Here is a 10,149-nt window from a genome sequence, read left to right as displayed (position 1 = left end):
GGAGGCCAGTGGAGCCGTTTGCTGAATCCTACTGCTCTCAAATGCTTTACAGCAGCAGCTCAACTGTGTTTCAAACTCTGGCCGCTTTCTGCTATCAAATGCTGCCTGACAGCCTTGTCGTTTCTGGACAACAATCTGAGACGAATCCAGTTTTGAAATGAAGTTTGCATTGGTCAGAATCAGTCCGAGTAATAAAAGTTTCCTCTTTGGCTGAGGCACATTTACATGAAAAGTCTTCACAGTTAAGCAGTTGCCAGGGTCTTGTCGGTGGTTGCCAGGGCATTGGTTATAGGCAATTGCTATGCAGTTGCTACGGCATTGCTGGTAGTTGCCAAGGTGTTTCTATGCAGTTGCATGGTCAATATCGGTGGTTGGTTTCAAGAGTATTGCTACACAGTTGCCATGGTGTTGTTGGTGGTTGCCAAGGAGTTGCTATACTGGCGATTTTGGTGGTTAGTTGCTAGGGTGTTAGTTGCCAAATAGTTGCTTTGCAGTTGAATTGTGTTTTCTGGGCATTACTATGCAGTGGCTAGGTCGGAATGGGTGGTTGGTTGCCAGGTTGTTGCTATGCAGTTGCCAAGGATGTGCTATGCAGTTACTAAGGCGTTGTGGGTGGTTGCCAAGGTGTTGTTATGCAGTTGCTGTGACAATATGGGTGGTTAATTGCCAGGGCGTTGCTGTAGAGTTGTTATACGGTTTTAGGTGGTTGCCAGGGCATTACTATGCAGTGGCTAGGTCATTATGAGTGGTTGCCAAGTTGTTTATGAGCATTGCTAAGCTCTTGGCATGGTGTTGGAGATAGGCCACCAGGGTGTTTCTATGCAATTTTGTGTTGCTGTGGGGTTTTACCAGGGCATTGCTACGCAGCTGCCAGAAAGTTACTATGCGGTTGCTAAGAAATTGTGAATGGCTGCCAAGGGGTTGCTATGCAAGTTGCTACGCCATTGTGAGTGGTTGCCAGGGTGTTGCTATGCAGTTGCTGAGTTGACATTGGTGGTTGGTTGCAAGGGTGTTGCTATGCAGTTTAGCCTAGTTGTAGGCCTAGTTGCTAAGGCGGTTTCTAGGGAATTGGTACTGCCAGGTTGTTCATGAGCAGGGCATTGTGTGTGGTTGCCGGGGCATTGCTAGACACGTGGGTGGGGCATTAAGGCATCGTGAGTAGTTGCCAAGGTGTTGATATGCAGTTTTTAGAATGTTGTGGGCGGTTGTGTGTGGTTGCTAAGGTGTTGCTATGCAGACTGCCACAGCCTTTCTATTATGACGTTTTTGCAGTAACCGCATTCATCCTCCCAGCAGTGATTCAGCAGGTGTTAATGAACTGGTGCTCAACTTAATTAAAACAGCATGAACTTTGACAAACATCATCAGAGAGTCTGAACGTGTGCTCGGCGATCCTCTAATCTGACTGACTGTATGAGGCTGATTTCACTACCCGTACAATCTGCCATATCTTCTTAAAAATGAAGAAATAGAGTTTCACAGCCATTTTCAAGAGTGAGTTTATGTGAAAATAAATGAACCATTTACGTAGAATCATGTTACACTGTTCTTTTCCATTGAATTACTGAATAAAACAGCCTTGAAGTTAACAAAAGTCTCTCGTTCAGGTTGCACGCATTCATACGACTCATTAAGATACACGTTGCCAGGTTGAATCTAATAATAAACAAATAAAAGCTGACATCAAAGCTTGAGCCTTTTTGGCACTGTTTTTGGAGCCATCGCGAGAAAAAGCAGCGCGAACATTCTTTAAAACATCTCCTTTTGTGTTCTGCACGAGAAAAGAAACTGAAATGGGTTTGGAGAACATGAGGGCGCGTAAATGATGACAGAATCTTCTTTTTTAGTTGAATTATGCCTTCAGCGGCGCACGCATAGCAAAGTATCGACTGAATAAAGTTGAAAGGTTTTAGAAGAGCCGTGTTTCTGACGGCATGTGTCTGGCGGGCTGCCAGAGACCCTCCTGTGAACTCACACAAAACCAGACACAATTAATTCTGCATGAGACCGAAGAAGCGTGTCCTGTGTTCTTGAGACGCCCGTGTGTTTGCACACAAGGTTACAAGTGTTTGTTTCTACCATTTGCAATGCGGCGTTTTACTTTAAATATGTGCAACGGTGAAAGTCGTGCTTGAGCACCGCTAATAAGAGACAGGTGTTCATTCGCGAGCGCTTGTGTATGTGATCGCCTTTTGCTTAGTTAAACCTCATCTACGTTCCACTGCAGAGAGTCCAGCACGCGGATGGTCAGCAGTGTAAACCAATCAATACAGCAGCGTGTTTGTTAAAGAAACATCACGTCCACATCACTTCATGAGCTGCTGATCCATGGAGATGAAGGACTTGACGGCAAACACAGACTAAGCACTGAGCAAACAGACGCCGTCCTCACACACACACACACACACACACACACACTGAGAAACGCATCTCAAACAGGTCTGCGCTGAGGAACGCAACGATACAGAACAAAGAACAATGCACAGTGAAGCTCTGAATTTTAGATGCTTCGGGTAAAACGAGACATTTCTATGTGAAATAAAAACAGGCTGCTTTTAAAAACTGGTATCTCTAAATTGAAAAAAAGAACTATTTTATGCATCCAATATCAAGCAGGTCTGAGTTTTTAATTTTTTTTTAGGAAATTCTAAATCTAGGTTTCATATATACAGTTTTAATCAAAATTATTTTTTACATGAAGAAAACAAAGCCCCTTTTGATTTATGCCTTTTTAAAGACAATTAAACTAATAATTAAACACAAAATAATAATAATAATAGTAATTGTTTTCATATATATATATATATATATATATATATATATATATATATATATATAATTAAACACTAAATAATAATAATAGTAATACAAAATTATATATATATATATATATATATATATATATATATATATATGAAAAAACAATTAATACAAATTTTAATGTATCACTGTAAAAATACAATACAAAAAAACATTTAAAAAAATTTATTATCATTATTATTTTGATTGCTTTCTGTAATTATTGTCTATGATTTGTAAATGAAAATCAGTATACTGCGAATGCACAACAACAAACAAACACCACCACAACGATTTAAGCATTTCAAAATGTAAATGGGAATTTAATTGCAATGCTGTAACATCAAAATGTCAATGGTGTCTCGGCACAAAATGCAATTTATCGTGTCTTTCTTTTAATTCTGCCGTGAAGCATGACCAAGACATGACATATTGATACGGACTTAATAGAGTAGCTCTTACAGACTGGAAAACAGTTTTCAGTGCTCACGTAGACACACAGAGAGCGCTGAGAGTGTCATAAAGTGAACAAGAGCTTCTGATATTGAGTCGAGCTGCTCTTAAGAAGGACAAAAGAGACAGACAGCTGCCGGAGGAGAGAGACAGAAACCGCTGCCTTTGTTAAAACCTCAATGATATGCGCAGGCCAATACAAAAAAAAAGCAGCTTTGGGGTTGGATTCTGATTACGTGCTAGTAAAAGAAAGAGAGATTGGCACTGCATCGATCGGATTCGTGAACTATACGTAACACCTGACCTCGAGCCCCGATTCCTCCGAACCCGTTCACCCTTCGCTCCCTTCACCCCTAAAGCACCACCTCACGACCAGGCTCCGGCAAATCCCCTTCTTTTCCACCCTAACCTCTCATCTCACATCCATTAAGGCAAAAAAAAAAAACTGCAGACCATCCCGGAGGAAAATCGTCCGGTGATTATGATGTCACCGCGCCGCGGTCAGTACGGTACGGGCCTGAAGAGCCTGCGAAGGGGTGCCGGGATGAATAATAGATGCCCGCAGCTGCCGGAGACTTTTTGATCTCCGGCTAACTTCAGTACAGCTTCCACGGGGATCGAGAGCTTAGCCTGCACCTCTCGCAGCCGCCTGTCGAGCGCACTTACTAGTGCTCACCGACACTGATATCTCTCTTCTGGATATTTGCACGCTGCTCTTCTGTACAAGCCAGCGGCTTCGGAGAAGGAACTGCTACCTGGTTAACGTGGGCACTACAACACAAAGCATCGCTGCTTACGATTTTAACATTTACATGCATTCTTCAGTGTCTTGGGATTTTAGCATTTTTCTTTTCTTTTCTGCACTTGCATTCGGCCCCCCGTGCGCTATTTTTATTACATTTAACTTCATGCATTTGGCAGACGCTTTTATCCGAGGCAGTCTGCAAAAGGGGAAGTATTTTAACTTATAAGCATTTAACTATATTTAAAATATCTTCACATGCAAAGAGAAAATATGTTTTGCAATGATTTTACATCTAGTGGGATTTCTTATAATAACTTTCACTTCTGTCTGTCAACTCTTTTCTACTAATCAATCTTTTTACATTTATGCATTTGGTAAGTGCTTTTATCCGAAACGTCTTATGCTGTGATTTAAACTTGCATGCATTATTTTGTGCAATACCTTTTTTTTTTTATTATTATAACAGTTCTGTTCCATTTATATAAATGCATTTAGCATTTAGTTTTGTCCAAAGAGGCTTAAGAATGAGGAAGTCATACTAGAAATAATATTTACATGCATTATTTGTTCAATTTTTGCAACTTGCAATGCATTAGTGGGATTTCTTACACCTTCTACTGTAGTCTTTCCATTCTTTTCTGCATTTCACCTCAGTTTCTAATCAATCTTATTACATTAATCTATCATATTACATAAAATCTTTCGACTTGCAATGCAATGGAAGATTCGGTCATTTCTCATAACTTTTACTGCATTGCTCTATCTGACTATGTTCACAATGCTATGACTCTTTTAATAACGTGGAATAAAAGCATCTGCTGAACGAAAACGTAGGATACGACATCAATCAGGATACGCCAAAGTCTTTCCAAAAAATCTCCCACAATGCACTAATATTCACTATAACTGCAGATACTGCAACATTCAGACAAGCAGAAAGACTATTACAGACATCTAGATCGGATTTGTAAGATCCGCTAAATCATCCTACCGCTACATTAATCCGAGAGTAATAGTTATGAGAAGGTTTCCTTTTTACCTGGAGTTGTTCAAGTTGTCAGATCTGAGAGAATGAGTCCGCACCGGCTGAACGGATGAAGATGAGCCGAGGACGACCGGACCGAACCGATGCCTCCGATCTGGAACTTCTTCCCGGTGAAACTAACTGAACTCCGCAAACGAAGCCGCGATTGCTCTCGAACGGTTTCCGGCGGTGAAGCAGTGACGGAGGAGGAACGGACACAGGAGAGACTGACACCGGTCTCCCCGCAGCGGAGCCTCCGTCTACTGGAGAGATCAGAGACAAAAGCGTGCTGAAGAAGAAGAAGAGGAGGAGGAGGAGGAGGAGGAGGAGGAGAGACACGAAACCCCCTCCCGACCCTGAGAGAGAGAGAGACATAGAGAGAGACATAGAGAGAGAGAGACAGAGAGAGAGAGAGAGAGAGAGAGAGAGAGAGACAGAGAGAGAGAGAGAGAGAGAGAGAGAGAGAGACAGAGAGAGAGAGAGAGAGAGAGAGAGAGAGAGAGAGAGAGAGAGAGAGAGAGAGAGAGAGAGAGAGAGAGAGAGAGAGAGAGAGAGAGAGAGAGAGAGAGAGAGAGAGAGAGAGAGAGAGAGAGAGAGAGAGAGAGAGAGAGAGAGAGAGAGAGAGAGAGAGAGAGAGAGAGAGAGAGAGAGAGAGAGAGAGAGAGAGAGAGAGAGAGAGAGAGAGAGAGAGAGAGAGAGAGAGAGAGAGAGAGAGAGAGAGAGAGAGAGAGAGAGAGAGAGAGAGAGAGAGAGAGAGAGAGAGAGAGAGAGAGAGAGAGAGAGAGAGAGAGAGAGAGAGAGAGAGAGAGAGAGAGAGAGAGAGAGAGAGAGAGAGAGAGAGAGAGAGAGAGAGAGAGAGAGAGAGAGAGAGAGAGAGAGAGAGAGAGAGAGAGAGAGAGAGAGAGAGAGAGAGAGAGAGAGAGAGAGAGAGAGAGAGAGAGAGAGAGAGAGAGAGAGAGAGAGAGAGAGAGAGAGAGAGAGAGAGAGAGAGAGAGAGAGAGAGAGAGAGAGAGAGAGAGAGAGAGAGAGAGAGAGAGAGAGAGAGAGAGAGAGAGAGAGAGAGAGAGAGAGAGAGAGAGAGAGAGAGAGAGAGAGAGAGAGAGAGAGAGAGAGAGAGAGAGAGAGAGAGAGAGAGAGAGAGAGAGAGAGAGAGAGAGAGAGAGAGAGAGAGAGAGAGAGAGAGAGAGAGAGAGAGAGAGAGAGAGAGAGAGAGAGAGAGAGAGAGAGAGAGAGAGAGAGAGAGAGAGAGAGAGAGAGAGAGAGAGAGAGAGAGAGAGAGAGAGAGAGAGAGAGAGAGAGAGAGAGAGAGAGAGAGAGAGAGAGAGAGAGAGAGAGAGAGAGAGAGAGAGAGAGAGAGAGAGAGAGAGAGAGAGAGAGAGAGAGAGAGAGAGAGAGAGAGAGAGAGAGAGAGAGAGAGAGAGAGAGAGAGAGAGAGAGAGAGAGAGAGAGAGAGAGAGAGAGAGAGAGAGAGAGAGAGAGAGAGAGAGAGAGAGAGAGAGAGAGAGAGAGAGAGAGAGAGAGAGAGAGACAGAGAGAGAGAGAGAGAGAGAGAGAGAGAGAGAGAGAGAGAGAGAGAGAGAGAGAGAGAGAGAGAGAGAGAGAGAGAGAGAGAGAGAGAGAGAGAGAGAGAGAGAGAGCATGCAGACTCGAATAGAACCCCCGGGAAAATACATCAATCCATCTTTTTAACAAATCACTCTGGTTTGATTATAAAACAGCTAAACATGTATCAGGTAAAGCTCCATACGGTGCGACAAACTGTAAATTAAAATAAAATAAAACAAATAAATGGACTACTAAATGAATAAAAAGTTGACCTACAGGATGAAGTGCATGCACGGTCAAAAACACTTTTTACTTATAATATGCATTCTTTACCTTCTTTGTTCAACAAAAAATTCGTTTTTGCAAGCCCTCCAGTGATTGGTCGATTTCATTTAAAGCGGCGCCTGCGGTCTTTTATCGCCACAAAAGCGACGCCTAGCGGTGAAGAGAGAATCTGCGTCTTCATTCAGAATGACGAGACGACACCGAGCGCGGGACGAAATGCTAACGTCTGACGTAACTTTTTCTTCTTCTGACAATGTTTTAAGGTTTTTCCATACGGATGTAAATCAAAACCCGAACCGAATACGACCCAAACGGTTTAACATGCATGCAAAAAGCACAGATCACACAGGACTCACTCACCAAAACAAGCCGCTTTCTAGAAGTTTCCGAGACGAATCTTTCCTAACCACGGGCCCACAGGAACCACATCCCAGCTGTCCTTCAGCGCTCCGACCCCCTGAAAGTCGTTGTATAATTTAAACACATTGGGTAGATTCAGGAAGAACTCTTACAGCCACGAAGAGAAGTATATCACCCGTGAAAAACATAATGAGGTTAATGGAGTCCATATTTAGAGTGAGCCGAGCTTATGATCCGAGCGGTATTAAGACAAACTCACTGAACCCTCACACTTTTACCTGAAGAGGGGAAAAAACTCGAACTGGGATCATTAAGCACGCCAGCATGTGTCTCAAACATATCATCAGGCTTGTAATACCGTTTGAAAATACAGAATAAGAGTTTATGACAGAAATGAGGACTTTTGGCTTCGGTTGTTGGTCAAAGACTGTTGCAGAGGAGAGAAATGCTGACTCAAAGCCTGTTACCAATAAACTCTAATCCTTGAAGGCATTCACACACACACACACACACACACACACACACACACACACACACACACACACACACACGCTTAAATGCAAGTGCACGCTGCGCAGTATGTAGAAACTGCTTATTATGAAAAATGACATGTAAAATAGCACGCAGCAATCAAAAGGTCACGTTTAAATGGTTATTCTGCATTTTGGTGTCCGTTTTTCTCAGACATGCAGCGTCACATTTATCCACACACACACATATTTAACACGTTGACCCCCGGTGCGAGGTAGATGTTTATTTTCATTCAGTTTGCACAATTTCACGCTGTCAAAAAACAATTGCGTAAAAAATTGACCTGGCTAAAAAAAAAAAAACGAAGAAAAACAACAGGATGAAGCGCATGCACGGTCAAAAACACTTTTTACTTATGATATGCATTCTTTACCTTCTTTGTTCAACGACTCCCAAACGATTCGTTTTTTTTGCAAGCCCTCCAGCGATTGGTCGATTTCGTTTAAAGCGGCGCCTGCGGGCTTTTATCGCCACGAAAGCGACGCCTAGCGGTGAACAGAGAATCTGCGTCTTCATTCAGAATGACGAGACGATGCTGCGAAGAAAAAAATAGAGAAAAAATAAGACAACGCTTTTTTCACGACACGGAGAAAAAAAAATCGAAAAATTTATTTTTGGTTAAAAAGGTTGCATTTTGATATGCTACAAAAGAGCTGATTTAAAAGGCTACGTGGGCGAGCAAATAAAATGCAAAAACTTTATTATTTAAAAATGCTTTTGGTTTTTGATGCATGTTGTTTTTTTTCAATCGAGAAATCACATAAAAATGTATAAATAAATAAATGTTATTTGGTCTGTTTTATATCCTTCCTATCAGGTGAAATTGGTTAAATACGAGTTCATAATCCATAATAATTCTTGCTCCCGTCCATCAATGAACAAATCGATCATCAAAATGTTCATCATAACTCCTCCTCCAGTGAAAAAGTGCATCTTCAGCTTTGTTCAAACTTCTCTCCTGATCCGTCACTTTTAGCGATGCCCCCATGGATTATTTGTGGCCAAAAACGACCTTCTGGTCTTCTCCAGATGTTGACCGATGGACCGGAGTGCTGTGCATCATTGTGATGCTTTCAACCAGACTCTCATCCCGACGGCACCCATTCGCTGCAGAGCACTGCAATGCATCGCTACAACGGTCCCAACGAAGCTTTCGGTTACTTTAAACGCACCGCGTGCGTCGACGTTCAGAGATCTACCGGAGGAAAGCGTCTCTGGCTGAACACGAGTGTTTAAAGGCGGCGATTTAGCCGACCGCTGTTTAATCACCAGCTCATGCATTAATTAATCTGTTAATGGATGCCGTTAATCTCTCTCTGGGGCTTTCAGCATCTGTTTATTTACATGCCCGTCTGGATAAAATCTCGCCTCTTCTAAACAAAAGAGAATAATAGCTAGAGAGCCGTTTTAGGAGACGTCTCAGATGTTTCTCCTAGATCCAGGAGGATTACGAAGCCGTGAAATACACTGGGAGCGGCTCAGATGATCCGAGGAGAAGTCCCCGTGAAAGCAAAAACGTTTTTAGCCGACTAAAATATTTCAGTTTGTCGCTTAAATTAACATGAAGCAACTAAGAATTTTAAGTTGACTCAACTTAAAAAATGTAGGTCGTGGGAACAAGCGCTATTAACTGTTAGGAAGCTCCTCGCTCCGAGGTTAAAGGGCTGTTTTTGTTCCGTCTGAGGCTGAGTAATAAAGTAACGCGCTGAAGTCTGCTGTAAACGCCGCCGCTGGATGCCGAGGAGGGCTCTCCGTCGCTCCAGACGCAGCAGAAAACGCTCGTAAACGTGACAAATGAACCTGACGCGGCGCAGCCCTCCGCTTCGCCTAAAATGAAAAGCAATGTCTTTAAGCTCCAGATAAGTAAAAGCAGCGAGACGCACACGGAGCCTGCGGGAGACAGATACACGGCGTAGAGATGCTCTCTAACACAGGAACACGGGTTCTACAGATCTTCTCTCGGTTACTGCAAATAGAAACACAGTAAAGTTTACCTGTCTGGTGAATTCAAAGCATTTACTTCCTTAATGTGATGAGTTTTACAGTAAAATAGGTCATGCAATAAGCTGTATTTAACTTATATATACATATATATATATATATATATATATATATATATATATATATATATATATATATATATATATATATATATATATATATATATATATATATATATATATATATATATATATATATATATATATATATATATATATATATATATATATAAAAAAAGCTAACTAGTTGTTTGGCAATTTTTAACACTATTTAATAGCCTGCAATGAAAAAAGCATTGGATTTATTTTGGATTTTACTTTAAAACAATTTTCACTCACAAACTTAAAATTTACAAATAAATGGCAAGCTGCATAAAATAAAGCATGCAAAATGAAGTGGTATTTTA

At 41.8% G+C, this 10,149-nt stretch overlaps 1 protein-coding gene across 1 annotated transcript in view; it reads right to left on the bottom strand.

The window, feature by feature from the left end:
* The window catches only part of LOC122335605 (versican core protein-like), a 68,285-nt gene extending 60,016 nt beyond the window's left edge, over positions 1–8,269 (bottom strand). The window contains 3 exon segments of the mRNA XM_043233447.1: positions 5,037–5,284; positions 7,212–7,308; positions 8,116–8,269. The gene's annotated coding sequence lies outside the window, so the exon portion shown is untranslated.
* Between the last annotated feature and the right edge of the window lie 1,880 nt (positions 8,270–10,149).

Source organism: Puntigrus tetrazona, unplaced genomic scaffold (genome assembly GCF_018831695.1).
Source record: "Puntigrus tetrazona isolate hp1 unplaced genomic scaffold, ASM1883169v1 S000000837, whole genome shotgun sequence".
Taxonomy (NCBI): Eukaryota; Metazoa; Chordata; class Actinopteri; order Cypriniformes; family Cyprinidae; genus Puntigrus; species Puntigrus tetrazona.
The sequence above is the reverse complement of the archived record's forward strand: the minus strand, read 5'-3'. Positions and strand labels throughout refer to the sequence as shown.